The sequence below is a fragment of the Phasianus colchicus genome, chromosome 9 (assembly GCF_987193195.1).
Source record: "Phasianus colchicus chromosome 9, bPhaCol1.hap1.1, whole genome shotgun sequence".
Lineage (NCBI taxonomy): Eukaryota > Metazoa > Chordata > Aves > Galliformes > Phasianidae > Phasianus > Phasianus colchicus.
In genome coordinates, this window is record NC_143444.1 from 8,112,491 (window position 1) to 8,131,319 (window position 18,829).

The window sequence follows — 18,829 nt, forward strand, 5'->3', positions numbered from 1 at the left end:
GATGGGGAGCAGCCAGCCCATGACAGGGGATTGGAACTGGCTGATCTTTAAGATCCCCTCCAACCTGAGCCATTCTATGATTCTACAGCAGTGCTGTTTGGAGAGTTGCTTACCTATGGATTGGGTGTTGCTGATGGCAGCTGGAGACCTAGCTGAAGGCAAGCTGAAGGAATTGTTTTACTTGGGCCCTGCAGGTGAATGATACAGAAACAAAGAGGGACAAAAATTTGAAGAGGTACTTTGGGGAAAGGAAGGAACCGCAATGTGAACAGGTGAGCAAGCAGGGCTGTCACATCTTTATAACAAGTTATGTCCCTTCTGGCCAGGGTAACACATTATTAACTGCATTGGAAATACCTGTAGTGTCTTCTACGGTAATGAGAAATAGATCTGCACAGTCTGTTGGGTTCAGGTTGCTGGAGGAGGAGAGGACAGCTGTGGTGAGATGGATGCACTCACTTTCTACTGTCCTCTTGCATGGCGTATAATTGCTTTATTGTTCTTTGTTTTTGCAGAACCATTTCGGTACTGCTGCCCAGATCAAATTTTGTGGAGATCATTTTAAAATGAATCTTAGCCTTTGGCCTGAAATCCATCACCTGCAGAAACTTTTACAAGCAATCCTGACATCTGGAGAGTGGGTGTGGAAAGGCTGTGATGTTGGTCAAATGAAAATTTAGATTGTGTTTCAAGTGGGAAAGGGCAGATGATGGAACAGAGCATCCCTTGATTTGAGTGGGAAACAACTCTTTGAGAGCAGAAAATGTTTCAGTGCCGAAAGTACTTTTCAGGAAGAAAGCTTTTCTCAGCTTGGGAAGGTCTGATTACACTGGTGAAAGAGGAAAATTTACCTCGGTTTCCAAACCTGTAAAGTAGGGAAAAAATGCCATCCAGCACACTCTTCCAGAAGGTCTACAGACTGTCTTGTGGTCCTGCTGAGAACTTCCTGGAGACCAAAGGCCACAAACGATGAGATGCTCAGAATTCTATGAGAAGAACAGGCAGCCCAGAGATGGGGTTACCATCCCTGGAGGTGTTCCAGACCTGTGGAGATGTGGCACTGAGGGTCAGAAGGCGTGTGGGAATGGGTTGAGGTTGGGCATCTTAGAACTCTTTTCTAGCCTTAATGATTCTATGAATCCATGGTCAACTGCAGTGCAAAAGTTTGCAGACATGAGGTTTGTTTGCACAGATGCATTTGCACGTCCTGTCTCATGGATTCCCGAACAAAGATGTTTATATAGGAAAGGAGAAAAAAAAAAGCACTAATGCTTTACTAGGAGAGAGGAAAGTATAATGTATTCTTAAAATGTTTATATGTCAGCAAAATGCCTGCAAACCATTCAATAGATTAATCCTGTAGCTGGCCTAAAAGGAATGGATTTCTAGCCATAACTGAGATTGGGAAAAATTGATTTCCATGTTCTTGTTGACTGAATAAGATAAAAACAACTGCCTTGGTGCTTATTACCTGGCCAAGTATTCAGATCTCTGCTGCTGAGCTGCAGTCGGTTTGAATGCTAGCACCGCTCCAGCCCGATGCTGATGAAAAGGGACTTTGCAGGAACCAAACCTTAAGCCTTTCTCCTGTTGCAAATGGGACTTGCAGCAGAGCATGGCTCCTGAATACGTGGTGGCTCTGTGTAGGCGCCTGGCTGGGTGCTTTGATCTTTCAGCCAGAACCGTCAAGGCACTTCTGATAATCAAAAATGTGGGGAGGGGGGGGAAGGACGTAGGGTCATTTCTCTGCATCAGAGAGCTGCTGCTGGAGATGACGCATGTTTTTGCCACCTGGATTCTGGCTGTTCATTCAAGCTCCTGAACAATGACTTTGGGGTAACAGCTGCTTTTTGGCACTCAGAGTGGTCCAATGCAGCCTGAGTGGGAGGAGGGAGGTAGCAGTTGGCCTGTGCTGTTGGTGAGAGTGCTGTTACCAGCCTTGGATGGTATCGAGCTTGCACCATCCAGTGGACTTCTTTGAAGTTGTTTCCTCTAGATACACAAATCTCCTTTCCAAAGGAGCTGACTTTTCAGAGAGAATATTTGCTGGTTTCCATGCTAGGCAGCTCTTAGCGTGGGGGGGATTAATAATCATGTGCTATGCTTTGGGTTGGAAATGCTCCTTGTTTCCCCAGCTTCTGTCAAAACACAGTGAAAAATATGAGGGAAAACGTGCTGGCCTGGTCTTTCCAAGTTCTTCCAGGCCAGATGGACTGCCCCATCCCACTGGGTGCTGTACAGGAGAGCTGACCTCAGCTTAGGCAGGGATGTGGGCAGGGTGGCTCTGGTGGGATGTGGCTGGTGATATGTTGTGAAGGAGCTCCTGTGTTTGGGAGAGGAGTGAAGAGATGGCACCTGGGAAGTACTTTGCATCTTATTGTTAACAAATAAGCAGCTAACAGGATTTTTTCATTTAAGCCTTGTGTCCAGTGCACCACTGTGCATTAATCAGACTCCAAACATGACTACAGAATAGGACCCTTCAGCTTGGCCTAATCCTTTTCCCACTTCTGTTTTATTTTACATACAGCTGGAACTGTCTATGAAAGTCAAACCACCCACCTCTTCAAACACTTGGGGCTACAGGTGACCTTCCAGGCTTTGCTGTTACACCATTTCAGGAGCCCTCCTTCCCTCTGGGGCTGCCTCTGCTTGAAAGCAGAGGAGGTAAGCAATACAAACTCAATTTGAGGTCTGGCAGATCCAGACAAACACTGCTTAGATCCTCAGTTTCTCATGCCGTGGATTAGCCCATGTGAAATGGTAAATCCCTGTCCTAAAATTCCTCAGGCAAACTGGGAATCGTGGCAGTTTTCAACTGACTGCAAACAGATCACTTGATAACTCCCCGTATTATTGACATAACTCTAGAAATACGCTGCAAAGTGTAAATAATAAATGTGTAGTATCTGCACTGGAGCAAGTAAACACCGCCTGATGTTGTCTGATATTTCACTGGCAAGGTGTCCTCAGCGATGCTCCAGCAGAATAATTTTCCAAACGAGTGGCTTGCGTGACAGGTGGATGTGCTGAGCTAATGCAGCCACGCACGGAGCTGCAGGATCTGGGAGAGGAGGTGTGGGGCAGCGTGGCTCTTTGCTGGGGCTGCCAGCAAGCAGCCCACCATGGGTCCCCTCCTGCAGCTCTGCGGGGAGGTGGGAGAGAGCGCCTGGCAAGTGCAACCTGGGCTTGCTGACATGGGTATGTTGCTAAAAGCTTTTTTTCCTGTGCGGTGGGGATGTATCCGCTTCTGAGGCTGCATGACATGCTGGTTAATAATTCATGCTGGCAGTATTGACTGGTGGGAGCTCATCTGAGGATGCCTCAGTGAAAGCTGCTTGTACGTTTACCCTGGGTGAAGAAGCTGTCTTCCTGCCCAGGTGTTGGGGTCATGCAGCAGGATGATCTCCTGCTGGTGCGTAGCCAAACCCTTTCCAGGCTGGCAAGTATACCAAGTCTGTGCTCCTTGTTACCAGATCGTGCCCCGTTCTTCTGCTTTCTGGGGTGTGACCTGTGGGCTGGAGACCTTAGTCTCCAACTGCTGAAGAATAGCTTCTACTGTAGTTTTATAGCTTGTAGCTGGACCCTTGTACCTCCTGTCCCAGCAGTGAAGTTGGAAGTCCTCTTGCGACAAAATGTTCTCTGGAGTCAAATGCCAGGTCATCTCATCCTTTGCAGTGATCCTTCTGGCATATGATTGGACTAGGTTGTAGGATCATAGAATTATGAAGATTGGAAAAGACCTCTAAGATCACCAAGTCCAACCCCAACCCACCCTCACTGTGTCCAGTGACCACATCTCTCAGTGCCACATCTCCATGGTTCTTGAATACCTCCAGGGATGGTGATCCCACCACCTTCCTGGGCAGCCTGTGCCAGCGCATCACCACTCTCTTCTCTTTTTGAGAAGAATTTTTTCCTAATATCCAACCTGAATACAGTTGGACTGGATGATCTTAGTAGTCTTTTCCAGTCTCTGTGATGCTGTTTTGCTTTGTGTAGGCTCAGGCTGTGTCTTCCCTGGGGGTTGCAACTCCTAGGAGAGCAGATCTAGGCTGAGCTTGAGTGGCCCATCTGCTGAAGGTCCCATCTGCCAAGTCCCCTTGGTGACCTGGACGACAACATGACACTGGTGAAACTGCATACACTGTGAGGTGGATGTAATTTCCAGACATTGGAAACCCCAGTTAGAATAAGTACAGATGTAAAAGGAATACATGGATTTGAATTCTGTGGTGAATCCTGGGTGGAGGGTGCCACCCCCATGTTGTGTGTTGTGCCTCTTTGACAGAGATTTTCTTCTCTGATTATGGAGACAATAGAAAGCCTCTGAAATTTCCATGGGGGCTGAACATCCTGCATTCACTGTGTGATTACAATAGCAGTCTATGATGTATATACTCATGGGTGGCAGAGGAGAATAGTGATGTGTCCGGGAATCCTTGGGAAACAGTAAATCCTCTCTCACCCAAGATCTGCCTTTTGCCTCTCCTTGTCCTGGTGCACACTGCAACATTGCAGTGATTTTTCCAAATAAGATGTAAAAGTGAGCTGATGGGCTTTTGCAAGCATTAGACCCTGTAGCACTGTTAACAAGAGCAGGGACGTTAACCTTGGAACCCTGCCCAAATTGAAATGGACGTAATCTCTAAATGGGTAATACCAAAATGAAATCCACTTACAAGGGAATGTTTGTTCCTTTCTCCCCTGCAGTGTTGATGTGCTGAGCGCAGAGAGGACAGCAAGATGTGGGTGAGCTGTGGCTATGCAAGATTTTGCAGTGTCCTGACCATCCAGCAGGGCCAGAGCAAGGCCTGGAAAGGCGTTTGCAACTCCAGCTTCTCCAAACGCTTGCTCTGGCTAATGCAAATGTTGCTTTGGAGATGCTGAGAGGGTTTTTTTTTTCCCCCCTCTTAAAAAGAGCATATGTTCTCACTACTAACAAGCAGGTTTGCAAAGAGTCTATTTTTAAGATGATTACAGGGTATCAGTAGCTGTTCCAGTGTCAACTGTCGGTTTTGTTTCCTTGTCGGCAGTAAACTGTTGGCAGGTTTGTGCACCAGAGGTTTACTCCTTCCCAGCTGTAATTGCACAGCGCAGAAATTACCACTTGCTCTGTGCCTGCCTCTGCTGGTTTCTCCCCCTGAGCCTGCTGTTCACAAGCAGCTCCACCACACATGTTGTACCCAGTGAAGAGCTGTGTTGTGGCATCTCTTGCTGCCAACACACAAGGCCTGGGTGGCTCTAAGCAGCAGAGATGGAAGGAAAAGTGGCATTTTATATATGTCTACTCGATGTCAGTGCATCCCACTTTGTTCCACAGGGAAGGAGCCCAAAACCCAGTTCATTTCCCAGTAACCGGAGCACAGAGGGTAGTTTTTGCAGATGGTTTTCCTCAGTTGCTTGTACCTGTAGCCTAAACTGGGATCTTCGAGGTGCTGAGGAGAGGTGACACAGTGGCTGGTCTTACAGCAGTGTCAGCCTGTGTGTCTATCTGGCAGATAGCTCTGTTTTTCTGCAGCTTGCATCCCCGTTTGACCGGCAGGGAAAACAGCCAACCTTCACAAGGCTTTTCTCTGCGTGGCCATGGAGAGTTTGAAGTCCTCTGTTGCTTTTGTGAAAGAGGATGCGAAGTCCTGCTGTTACAGCAGAAGCTGTTGCTGCAGGGCACTGCAGTGTTAACTCACACCACCCCTTTTGTCCTGCTACAGCACCGCTAAACCAGCAGCGACCTATGGGGGAGGAAGCATATAGGATCCTTTATTGAGAATTAAGGAAATCACATTGTAAACAGTTGCATCCTTTTATTATTATTATTTTTTTTTCAAGAGTCTAAATAGATCTATGCTTTGTGGCTGCAGCTCTGCACACACAGAGGTGACAAGAGCACAGTGTGAAGTTGTCAGCTGTCAGGAAGATGGCTCAGAAGTCCTTTACTCTGCAAGACGTGCTGGTAGGAAATGGCCACTTGGAGCATACTTGTTCCCTTTCATGGTGGGCAGCCTCCATTGCGATGATGCTTGGCTGTGAAGTCTGCTCCCTGTCCTTCGGTGCAAGTCCTTGGCACACCTCTGCATTCAGACTCAGCCTTCTCCCCCTCTCCCCTGCACTGAAAGTTTCCAAGTGCCACTGAACCGATCGGAGAGAAACAATTGTTGTGTTTCCCAGGCTGACACCTCCCGCTGAGCAGCCTTCCCTGCAGGAACGGCAGTCCTCTCGCGTTACTCTGGGGACACAACGCCTCGGTGCTGATGGGACCAGACAGGATCCGTCACTGTGCTGATGTGTCTCCTCCACAAAATATCCTCAATGACACCAGTGTCTGAGAAACAAGGAACAAAGAACAAACAAACAAAAAATATCTGCTCCCTTTGCTCTCCCTCCGGTCATCCCTGTCATCCGAATCTGGAGAGGGAACCGTGGGCTTCCTCTGTGGAGGAGGGCTTGAGTTTGGGATCTGCTGGGGTTATGGGTTGGCTTTTTGCATGTAGGACGATGGAGCCTTACAAGTCAGAGCATTGCTTCTGCTGGACTGTGCTAATGGACCGATCTGTCCCTGTTTAGTTCATTTTTAGAGTACGGGATGCTCTGGTACCACAGTCAGTCCCTTGAAGGAGAGCAAAGAGGAGAAAGTGTAGGGCTCAGTGTTCCTCGTGCTGCAGCATACGGCCACAGAAGAAAAGGCATCAGAAGGACCTTGCCAAGGTCGTTTGAATCTGTCTCTGTGCCCCAAGGCAAGATCAACTCTACCTATGTCTTTTTACACTAATCTGTTTTTAAAGGCCCTTAAGGATAGAGGTTATTCAACCTCTTCCTGGGTTTCAAAGAAGAATAACAGAACAAGCATAAAAAGTGTGCTTCCTCTCCGCCTCAAGGCCTGACCTAAATCTTCCTTTCCAGCCTTGGTGTTCACCCTGTTGTTTGTTTTCTGTAACAGCATCCTGCTTCAAGGTAGCTGCTGTGTTTCACCTCAGCGCTGCTCTTTGACCAACAAGGACCAAGCGGTCCTTTCCTGCACAACACTTGTGATGGATGCGTCACCTCTGGGTTTGCCCTTCCCAAATGGTTAATTTTTATCTTAAAACAAGGTGTCCAAAACCGGAACACTGAACTTATGGTGAAAATTAACTGAGAACCTAAAATGTTGGGCACCTCCATGGAACCAGTTGTTGGCACCTCCAGGGACAGCGACCCACCACCAACTTGGACAGCCTGTGCCAATGCACCACCACTTTTTCTTAGAAGAAACGTTACTTAATATCCAACCTGAACTACCTCTGATGCGACTTAAAGCCCTTATCTCTTATCCTATTGTTGGGAAAGGGTGAATTTCCTGACTTGATTCTCCCTTTATTTGTTTTGGCAGTTATGAGTCATGTGTTGTCCAAGAATCTCTTCTTGTGTGTGACGCTGTTATTTTGGAAGCTGCCTTGACCGCCATTTTGAGCGGCAGTGTGATGGAAGGACCTGCTTTTGGAGAGAATGGAAGAGAGAGGGCTGAGGCAACCTGCAGAGCATTGCTGCAGGAAATGGTGTGGAGACTACCAAGGACAGGACAAGCAACCCAGGAACAAACAAATTAAGCAAAGACAGCCAGGCTAAAATCTTTCAAGGTTAAGCCTTTCTGGCCTCATAGATCAACCCCAAGCAAGTGATTTTCTTTGGACTTCAGAGAAAGTTTGTGAGGAGCTGGCTGAGGAAAACACAACGTGCCTTCCATTAACCTGGGAACATAAAACATCCAGTTGCCCCAGTCTGAGTGGCTGAAGGCCCGGAACACAGCTTTAAAAATAAATACCTGGTAACTTTAAAAATAAATAACTGGTAATTACGCAATAAGGCCAGTGCTCCCTTCCATGGGGAGGTGGAGCAGGTTGGAAAGGCAGTGTTACCACTGTGATGGCAGCAGAGCCTACGATGGAAGCGCTGGGCCTTGTCCCTGGGCAGCCCTGCTTAAGGAAGAAATACATCCACAGGCACCAGTTCTCCTGCCTGCTTCTGGGACTGCTTGCTAGCGATGACATCTCAAATATGTTTTAATAACCAGCGGCTGTTAATAAGCACTAGCTACTCCACCAGCTTAGATGCATCTCTTTAAATTTAAACAGGATTAGATAAGGTAGGGAGATTATTAAATACCCAAATGAACATTAAGCAGATATATTGGAGGCTTAACAACTCTGCAGCAGATTGTTAAATTGCTCTAAATATTTCCCTGCTAGTCTGGGGGTATTTAATTAAAACAACCCCTCTAGTCTTCTGTAATGTGCCTAGCAGGCCTGCAAGCCCCGCGCGGGGCAGGACCCTAATTGGCAGCGTTACTGCAAAGCTGAGCTGTGCTCGAGGACAATTAAAAAAACAGCAGCCCCCTCCCCCCCTCCAACTCCCCACCCCACCCCACAAACCACCCCAAGCCCCTCTAATTAGTGTGAGAAATGACGACAAAACAACTCCGAGTGTCTCCAGTGACAGGTGCACAAATAACAAGGCTGATGAAAGATTTTGCAATTAAGATTGCGCTATGAAGATTAATGGGATATTTTCATAAACTGATGTAAGATTGCCTATAACCCACTTGCCTCCACGTAGCTCTATCTCCTTCTCCCCAGCCATTCCATATCTGGTTTTTCAGTCTTCCCCCCTGCACGAGCTTTCCCTGGTGTGTTTGGATTTTCTTTTCTGGAGCTGTTTTCAGGTTTCTGATGTTTCCAAGCATTTTTCTTCTCTTCCTTGGGCTGGTGTTATCTGAATCTTGAGTTTCTGCTCTATTTAAGCTTCCTGGTGAGTGTCCACATTGACATCTGCGAGGCGTTATGCTATTGCACACAGTCTGCATTATGAAGGGTAGTGGGCAACTTGCAGGTATTTCCTGCCCAGCTCTGGTGCTGCTCATGGTTCTGTCTTGCACAAGGGGACCTATGGCATGCCACGTCATCTTTCTAGCCTGCTTGTTGAAGATGGTAATATGGCCACCCCTGTGCTGGACAATTATTCCCCCTTATTTATTTACTTTCTGGTTTCTTTTGGAGCTGCTTAGCTGTTTTCCCAGCAGTGATGGATCACAATCTCAGACGGATCAAGTTTGTGCTGGCTGCATGGAAGTGCATGGCTGGCTACCAAGAGGACACTTCTAGCTCCCTGCAGGGGACGGGCATACACTATGCCATCGACCTTTGAGTGCCCCAAGGATCCAGCTACCAAGTGTACATCTGGCTCCAGCACCATGTGTGCCCATCATTTTCTGAGGTCACACTGCCCCCGTCTCTTCCCAGCAATGTTTCCCTTGAGCATGCCAGGGGTCCCATTCACCCAGAGCAAATGTGATATCATATATTCGATAGGAAAGCATTAAAGTGGTGAAGAGTATACAGAGAGCTGGACCTGACATCCTTACCTCTCAGACCCGCTCCTTTCCCAGAGATGTTTGCCCGCTGCTGCTGTCATTGCTACTTCATTACTCCTAATTGCCTGCTACTCTGGTTATCTCCAAGCCAGGCTATTACACACAGAATTTACATTTTTAATCTAGTGAAAGCAGTGATTGGACACACAGCCTCTGGCCCTGCTTTTCTTTCTCACTCAATTGCTGTGATACACCAATTGGTGTCTAGCTTTTCAGTCTGCCCGTGCTTACTGGCTACCCCCTCTCTCTGCCTTTACCTTCCAGACCTTGGTCCTTGACCAAAGCCTCAGTGTGTTGTTCTTTGCATCTCTGTTTTTCCCCATCCCTAGCAAAGGCACTGTACCTTCTCTTTTCCTACAGCTTGTGAGGAGGTTTAAATGTGAGTTAGTGCAGCAGCAGCTGCTTGTTTCAGCCGCTTCTCTGTGTGCAGAGGGAGATGCTGTGCACTCCATGCTCTGATGTGCTTTTTATAGGGTTCACGTGAGAAACTTGGTACAGCAGGAGGGTTCCAGCCTCTGAAGGAGAAGGCACTAATTGCTGGTGACACAGAAATGTAGTTTTTCTTGAGCATGGTATCTGTCTGACAATATTCCATTCACTAAAGCAAACAAGCAAGAATTACGTCTCTCTGTCTCTTGTCCATGAGCCTTTTTGACTTGATATCTCGTTGTTTCTACTTTCCTTTTAATTGCTTGGTTGTTGTCCTATTAGTGTCACCACTTGGCACAACATGGGTTAGAGCTGAAATACTCTGGCTGATGTTACGTAGGATGTCAGCCTGGATAAATGCAGTGGTTCTTCCTGTTCTCACCAATCTCCTTTCCCTCCCCTTTCCCACCATCAAGATGCTGAAAACAGCTGACAAAAAGTGAATGTCAGAGCATCCAGGTGGGAGAGTTGTACCATTGGTCATGGTGCTATGTAGGGTAGGGTTCGGTTGAGTAGGCACCAAGGCTCAAATTTACTTTAGGGATTGAGCTACCGTCCTCAGAACTTGTTTTTTGGCAGTGTTTTGTCTGTCTTTTTGGGCTGGGAATGAAGGTCCTGGGTAACTCCAATCACAGCCTTTCATTCTTGTTTCTAGGCCTGTCGTGTTGCCAAATCCATTGCTGCAGACCTCTTGGTTCCCCAAGAGAAGGGGTAAAGGCTCTTTTTGATCCCACTGCACATCTCTGGGCTCTGCTGACCTCCCGACATGGAGAGCACTGTGAGGAGGAAGAGGACTCAGCACGTGACTAGACTTTGCAGCCAGCTCTGGACCACAAGGTAGGAAATGGCTCTTGCCAAAGGCTGCACAAAAAAATGCTTTCCTGTGCCCTGGAAGAAGCACAGATGGTGCCAACCTGAGGCTGCCAAAGTCCTGTGGTCGTAATCACCTGTGGTTCTGCTGTGACCTCTGTCACTGGTTCCCTCTTTGCCCTGGAGAGCTTAGAGCAATGTGGTTGTGCCTCCTTGCTCTGTAGAGGGGTGGGGTCTGTCCCAATGGACAAGCACTGACCCCTATAACAGCCCCCCCTCCTGTTTGGGCGATGCATGTGACAGAGGTCCTGAGGAGCAAGCAGGATGTGATCCTGCCATTAAAGATGCTTTGAAACAAGCGAATAAATGGATGGGTGGGAATTTGTGTTGCAGGGCAGATTTAATTCCTGCTATTTTATAACCTTGGAGCTTGACTTGTACAGATATGGTTTTACTATCCCCTCCCATCTTAATAGCTATTTTATAAATATTGTTATGAGGAAGTCTTGGTGGTAATACGAAAGAAAAGCTGTGCTTTGTTTTATCTGAATAGTGCTTGCTTCCAGCTTGGGATAAGGGCTGTAACGCTATAGAAAGAAGCTGAGCTGGAACAAAAGGAAATCTATTCATTAACTTAAATCGTAGTAATTTTAGCATGACCCAAGAGGAGCCTGGTGAATCTAACCCTCTATTTTCCCACATCCATCCTAGCAAGTGCCTTTCTTTCTAGCTGAGATTGGAGAGCTGACTCACTTTCTAGACTAAAATGAAATCTGGGTTGGAATTTTTTCTTTAAGATTAAAGTCAGTGTGGTTACAACAATTACAGCAGAAAGAAAAATGATTGTCATCGTTGATTTTGATGTGTTAAGGCTAAATCTGAGCTGTCCACTTACCAGGTTCCTAGTTATTAGGTGTATTTTTGTTATGCTTTGTTACAGGTCTCTGTAGCTGCCGCTGCCCAACCCGGGTGGGAGTCATTGTGTGATTCCTCCTGATGTTAGTGATTCTCTCCTAGGGGTGTGCCCTTGGCTTTTGTAGAGCTGTGCATTTTTGGGGGATGAGGGATCAAACCAGGTGTTCCAAGTACTAAGGAGAGAGGGGGGCAGACGGAAGGGGACCTACTATTCTAAGGCAGCTCAGAAGTGCTGGCTCCTCATGGTGTGACCAGCCTTACTAAAAGACCCCGGATCTTCTCAAGGGTCAAAGGCAGAGCTCAAGTTCCCTTGGCAGGTTTTACTGTTGTAGGAGCTGTGTTTTTATTTTCCAAGCAGCACAGTGGACAGAAGGAACATTTTGTAAGGATAGAAGAGGGATACTTGGAGGCAGAGGGCTGTGCAGGAGGTTGCAAGTCTCTCTGCCTTTCGCACCTCAGTTTCCCAGTCTATAAACTGGGGGCAGAGAAGCTGATGCTTTACGTAAGAGCTACTGGCGTGCAGTCTTTTGTCCAAGCTCCAAAAAACCTTCTGGATGGCAAAGCACAATGGGAGCACAGACAGCCTCATCACTCAGACGGCGAACTCCTACGTGTGAAAACGTGAGCCAGGAGTTTGACGTAGCTGCTACCCAAATGCTAGCAGGTGACGAGCAGATGGGGCCGCCGGGTGCTTGTCTGAGGTCTGCCTGAGCAGAAGGTGGAAGGGGAGTGGGGATCTGAGTGCTGGGGTTTTTTTGTGTGTGTTGTCAATAGCTGACACGTGCTTCTCACCAAACATGTAAAAATAGAAGCCGTTGGCTTCTGTGGGGACGTGGCACAGCACTGCTTTATCCGGGAGGTTGGATGTCGTGCTTTCTTGGTTACTTATAGGCAGCAGGCAAACCCTGAGAGGACAAGAGATATAGAACATGGGAAACATGTCATGCTGTGATTTTGGGCAACAGTGGTGCCTGTGGGGCTGTGAGGGCCAAGAGCGGGACAGAACAAATATCCCCTATGCCCCCTGGGCACTAATCAGTGCTGATTTAGGCCATGCTCCAAGCGAGTGGAGGGAGAAGCTCTGTCCCAGGTCTTCTCCTAGTGATGCTTCTGTCAATCCTGCAAGGACCAACATGGCAAAGGGAACCTGGCTTCAGAGGGGCTTGCTGTTAGTTTCACACTTGTCCTCTCATTCAGTTACCTTTGGTGTTCCCTTGCTGCAGCTCCATAAAATTCCTGCCATACTCATCCTAGAATCATGGAATCATAGAATCATAGAATGGTTTGGGTTGGAAGAGAGCTCAAAGATCACCTAGTTTCAACCTGCTGCCATGGGCAGGGTTACCACCCACAAGGTCACGTAGGCTTTGTTCCTATTCCAGTTATCCAGGTGCGCAGCAGAATGGGGAACACTGGAGCACACATCACAGTGGAGATGTGTATTATCCAACTTGAAGATGGCTTGAAACTTGAACAGTTGTAATTCCAACTAATTATTACTTAATGGGGGAGGCATTCCGCTCTTCACAGCTGTGTCATGTTGGTGGTGGCCCAACCTGAGCTCTGCTGTTCCTGGTGTGGCTGAGAGACTTTGGAGTGTTTTAAGCACAGGCATGGTGCTCACCCTTAAAGGTGTCCTGAACCTTTCAGTGAGAAGGCATTGCAGTAATTTCTTTCTGATCCATATGTGTGACTTGCCTAGGAGACCGTGTGGAATGATGGTTGGACCTGATGATCTTAGTCATCTTTTCCAACCTTAATGATTCTATAGCTCTGTGATTTAAACAGAAGAGAAAAGAGAAGGGGATGCATTTGGAGAAGCGTAAGAAGAGATTTTCAATGGGACAGAACCAGCAAACAGCTAAATTTATGTCTTGTGTTTTGGGAGTGGGGATCCACTTTTCTCGTGGGCAAGATGGTAGGGCAGTGCGTGCACCGGGGATGGCTGGGGGGATTGTCCCTGCTCTGGTCTTCCCAAAGGCATCGGCAACCTCCTTTCCTTCCCTACAGCAGCAAACCATGGCAGTTGGTAAGCTGTAGGGAAATGGATGCCCGCAGATCCCCAGAGCTGTTGCTAATGTGGCAAGGAGAGGGGCTGGCACACCTGATGGTAGCAGGGAGTAGGAGGCGAATGATTACAGTTGAAGAGGTCATATAGCATTGTAATCCCAAAAAGAAACATTATGATTCATCATTCCCGATGTAATGTCATCTGTTTAATAAAGCCGTAATTCACTCTGGGCTTGCTTTTAATGGGGCTATTTAAGTAAATGGCGTTGGGTTTTCTCCTTCCCGACCTCCCCCCACACCCATAGTAAGTAGGGTTTGGACGGAGCACTCGAAAAGAGCTATTGGAGTTGAAGACTTTTTTAATATTTACAATATCTTTCAGACCGTAGCCGAATGGGGTATTATTTATGTCAAATCACTACTTTCCCTGAAATATGGGGAGAAGGAAAGCCAACAGCTGGATATGGTAATGAGTAAATAAACCATGTGTCTCTTTAATGATAGGGACATGAATTTGTGCCGCATGGGGAAACGGACGACGATAAGATGTCTTTGACTGGAGCTGACCACAGACCAAGGGCACCCCAAAATTTATGTTACCAGAGGGCTCCCTTGACAGCTTGCTGGGAAGAACGATGCTCTGATGTTTCAGGGGTGGAACAGAGCTGGGTTCAGGGTTGGCTTTGCCGCCTGTTCTCCATAGGGTGTTGGCCATATGCAGACACAGCGGCATTTTTTACCTCTGCATTGATGGCACAGTGTGCTACTTCCCACACAAACTGTGAGCTGAAGTTGTTGGTTTCAATGGGTGTCTCAAACTCAAGGTCCAGAAGAGGGTTTCTTAAAAGCAAAATCCAATTTTCATTTTGGAAAGCAGTGGTAGCAATGGGTGTGTCTGTGTCACCGGCCCAGAGGGCAAAGATGGAATTGATTTTTCTTATGATACGATTTTTTTTCAGGGTTATTTTTCATATGTTGGCCTCTGCTCCCAGGTAACAGTGAGAGGATGAGAGGGAATGGTTTAAAGATGCACCAGGGGAGGGTTGGGCATTAGGAAAATTTCTTCTCAGTAGGACTTGGCAAGCATTGAAACGGGGACGTGGTGGAGTCACCATCTCTGGAGGCATCCAAGAACCTTGGAGATGTGGCACAGAGAGGCATGGTTAGTGGGCATGGTAGGGAGGGTGGAATGATGGTTGGATAGATTATCTTAGTAGTCTTTTTCAATCTTAATGATTCTATGATGAATTCTACAGTGTAGTAGTCTCTTCTTGACAGTGGCCAAGTGCAGATGTGAGAGCTGGGCATTTATAGAAAGATCCTGCCCACTGTGTCCACCTGGCTTTTAGCAGCCCTTAATGTAGAGACTTCACAGAATAAAGGAGTCTCTTAATGTCAAAAAGAGTTGGCTTTCTGCATAAGAATTATTTAACCTTTTGGATTTGATTTGTATACACTGTGTGTATAGCTTATTGGAAAACCAAGCCATCCCTACCATCCACTATAGTCCTTTTGAAAGAGAGCTCAATCTGAAGCTTGGCACAGCTTCTTTTAAGATGTTTTAATTGTTTAAAGCCCTTAAAAATATTGCACCATTCCACCCAGATTGCTTAGTTGGAAGACGCATGTGAAAGCCAAAAGGATTTTATCAAGAATGTGCTGTTTCTGTCCAGACTTATTTTATCCAGTTCAGAAAGTGAGGTAATTGCCTTTTAAAAAGTCACAAATTGAAAATAACCGAAAGAGATGCACGGTTCTTGTGGCTAGCTGCACTTTGTGTTTTTCCCTAGACTTTTAAAATAAACAATAGGAATTTTCCAAATAACTCTTCAGTTATCACACCAGTAGCAAGAAAGGAAACAAATAAGGAAACATGGTGGAGGGGGAAAAAAAGAGAGCACCTTAAAATACCCCACTCTTAAGGCAGTTTCTACTTTTGTCCTATCCGGCAGCAATTAATCACAGTGGAATTAGGAGGATGTGGGTGCCAGAGCTCCATGCATTGGAGGCAACCAGGAAAAGCAGGGAGGTGGGAAGGTGGGTCTGGTCTGGGGGGGGCATGGTGGGTCTGGTCTGAGGCCATTGGCCTTCCTGCATGCTCCCTGCTGTGTCCTGTAGACTGGAGCTGCATCCTGTTTGGGCTGTGGGATTCGGTGTTACAGGGACCCAAAATGAAGGTCAGTGTGAGGACATTTGGACTGCCGGCCTGTGGAGGTGAAAGGATGTGTGGTGATGGAAGGGTCAGGTGCCATGCACTGTGGTTGGGGATGTGGCATTTGGGACTTGGATCTCTTGTATCTTCTTATTCCTCTTCCTTTCTTGTCCTCAACAATAGGATGGGATGGTGGTTTTTAAGGGGTTTTCGATCTGAAGTGCTCTGTGGCTGAGACCTTGATGGGGTCTTGTTGCCACTTTCTCTGTGGACATCTCAAACACCTGCACTCATGTCAAACACTGCCCAATTGCACCCGCAGCCTTCATGTGGGCTCAGGGGAGCACGGGGCTGGTCCTCATTACTTTAGACTCATGTAAGCGGCTGCTGGGGCTGAACCTTCAGGGCGGTGTGAGGAATGGCTCCTGTTGCTCTTTATGTCTGTGCTCTCACCTGAGCAGCCACCAGGGCCGTGCTCACATGGCTTAGAGCACACTACAGCTGGGAACTGAAACCAGAAAGTCTCTCCTAAGCCAAATACCAAAAATCACATCTAATGAACGCTGTCAAGAATGCAAAATCTGTGGGTAAATCATAACGTTGTCCGCGAGGTCAGCACAGAAGGATAAACCTGCCATTTACAGATGTTCGAGGCAATAAAAAGGGCTCGTAAAGAGACGCCCCTTGTCGCCAGGTGAACCCACGGGTGCAGCCTTGCTGTATGTTGGGGCCTTCCTGGGAGGACAGGAAGGGGTTAAGGCTGAGCCGAGCGCTCGGCTTGCTCTGTATTATGTCCAGGTGGCATGACGTGTGAACAGACGAAAGATAAAAATCGCAGCGGATAAAATCACAGAGGAAATGGCTCTGTCTGAGCCCGGATCACGACGCCTTGCGCTGACCCCGCAACCTGAGCTCCATCAGTCAAGTTGTCCTTCCCTTGACTTCTCACCCCATGCTCTGCTGCTGCTGCTACTCCATAAAGAGGGAGGCGGGTGGGAGGGGGGGAGACGCAGCTCAGCCTGATGACTAAGAGGGTCTGAGCACACGGGTCAAGTTCTTGCTGCTGGAGTCTGGAACAGAAAGCTGAGCGCTCTACCAGACCCTGATGTAAAACCATCATTCCCATAAAAGGACTGAACGAGGAGCTGGGAGGCGAGAGCAGCCGTCGCCTTGCTTTGCCTTGAGATGGGGTTGTGGGGCAGAGCCAGGCTGTGTGGCTGGTGGAGACCCTTGGCAATGAGAACAGTGCAGTGTTAGGCTTGAGGCTTTGCTTTTGAAGCCGTAAGGTGCTCAACTCATCTGTCACCCGTCTGGTCCACCCCGGTGGGGAAATGAGGTCACCTCTGAGAGAGAAAGTCTTTGAGGGCTTTGATCAACTCCTCGCTGGGGGAATGAAAGTCCTCATTCTCCTTGTTTATTTGAGACAGGTGGCATCGGTGACAGAAATACATCGTGCCACTGTCCCGGAGCCAGGCAGCCACAGCTGGGCCAAGAGGCACTCTTGGAGCAGGACTGTGCCTCGCTCTCAAAGGAGCAGTGCGAGGGCTGGAGGACGCTGGAATTCGCTCCCTTTGTCTGATCCAAAAGAGCCTAATTCTGGGGAAGGCCTTCTGGGCACACTGCATAAGACATCTGTTTTACGGGGTTTTTAGGACAGGGCTCAGCTCAGGCTTCCCAGAACTGGGAAGGGCTGGGAAGTGGTTCCCAGCAGTAGCTGGCTGCGTTCCCCCACCATCATTATCTCTTGCAGTCCTGGGATTGGAGAGCGTTAGCAATGACACTCTGCGAGGACAGTAAGAAGTGCAAGGGAATTTTTAGGTGTTTAGACAATAAGCAGCTCCATGTTTTTAAAATATACGTATATGAAAAGATGGGATTTGCTCTGTCCTCTGGTATAAGGATGTAGAGGGCCACCACTCCGGTATCTCACAGCTTCACATTTGCATGGAAGCTTGAAGTTTTAGTTCAATATTAATTAGCTCCGTGTGTATTTCAGTTCAGGTTAACTCAGTGTGGTTTAATTGTTACTTATGACTAAAATAACCATGCTTATTTAGTTGGCACCCCCTTGAGCTGCAGGTGGGCTTTGTTTTTAAAGAAGTGCATAGAGGTGCAGGATGCTGTTACCATCTTTGCTGGGAATGTGCTTGGGCATCAATAGTCACAGGAACGGAGGGGCCTTCAGTCAAATAGGATGGTGTGATTTAGGCTGGGTTAAGCATCATCTGAGTTAATGACCCAGTCTGTATGTATATGAGGCCAGTGGGCACTGAAGGAGGTAATGCCCCAAAGTTGACATGCCATGCTAACCTGCCCCTACGGTCGTTCCTGGGGCTCATGGTGGAGGATGAAGGCTTACAAAGCCCTTTCCTTCCTGCAGCATTTGTTCTATGAGAGCTGAAGGGTGTTGACCGTTGCCTGCTTTATCACTGCTTGCTCGGAAGGATGTACGATGACAATGACAGGGTGAGCACCTTCAGACTGAAGCATGACCTGGTAAAAGGAGTATGCAATTGTCCTTTAAAAACTGATTTAGAGCTGATTGAATTTCAGGAGGGTGCCTCTCCTTGCTTTAAGGAAGGTCAGGCTATGGTGAATAGATCCTACCAGCGAGCAAAGCTGTATCCTGGTTTGAAAGCAAGCTATTGTGGCATTTAGCAGCACAAGTAGCAAGAGCAAGTGGGCTCTGAAAACACCAGTAGTGGTCGAGAAGACTGAAGATCCTTTTCAGAGTGAACTGGCGGGGGGAGGCAACCCAGAAGCAGACATTCTGTCAAGGATATTGGGAACGTTCCCAGGCTTTGGGGCACTGCCCTATGTGGAGGATCAAGCAGCTGCATTCTGGGATTCTGGTAGGCTCGGTAGATCAGCGAGCAGACGGGAAAGCCTGTCCACACACGTCTCACTCCTGGAGAGGCTGAAGAGCATCACCACTTCTTCCCCGGGGAAGGCAGCTCCGTGGCACGACCTCCCACCTGGGGAAATGAGATCAGCAAATGACTCCTAAGTAGCGTGTCCATCACTGTCAAATTGACCACGGATGTCAAGCGTGAGTCGGCTGTCCCCGCAGCGCGGCCGGAGCCAGCCCCTTAGCTGGCTGAGTCAAGCTG

At 47.8% G+C, this 18,829-nt stretch overlaps 1 protein-coding gene across 3 annotated transcripts in view; it reads left to right on the forward strand.

Annotated features, from left to right (window-relative positions):
- Positions 1-18,829, forward strand: part of NUF2 (NUF2 component of NDC80 kinetochore complex) — a 141,489-nt gene that overhangs the window by 52,993 nt on the left and 69,667 nt on the right. For all 3 annotated transcript variants that reach the window (XR_016469099.1, XR_016469098.1, XR_016469100.1), the window contains 2 exons: positions 2,531-2,667; positions 10,488-10,669. The gene's annotated coding sequence lies outside the window, so the exon portion shown is untranslated. The remainder of the gene's footprint in view (positions 1-2,530; positions 2,668-10,487; positions 10,670-18,829) is intronic.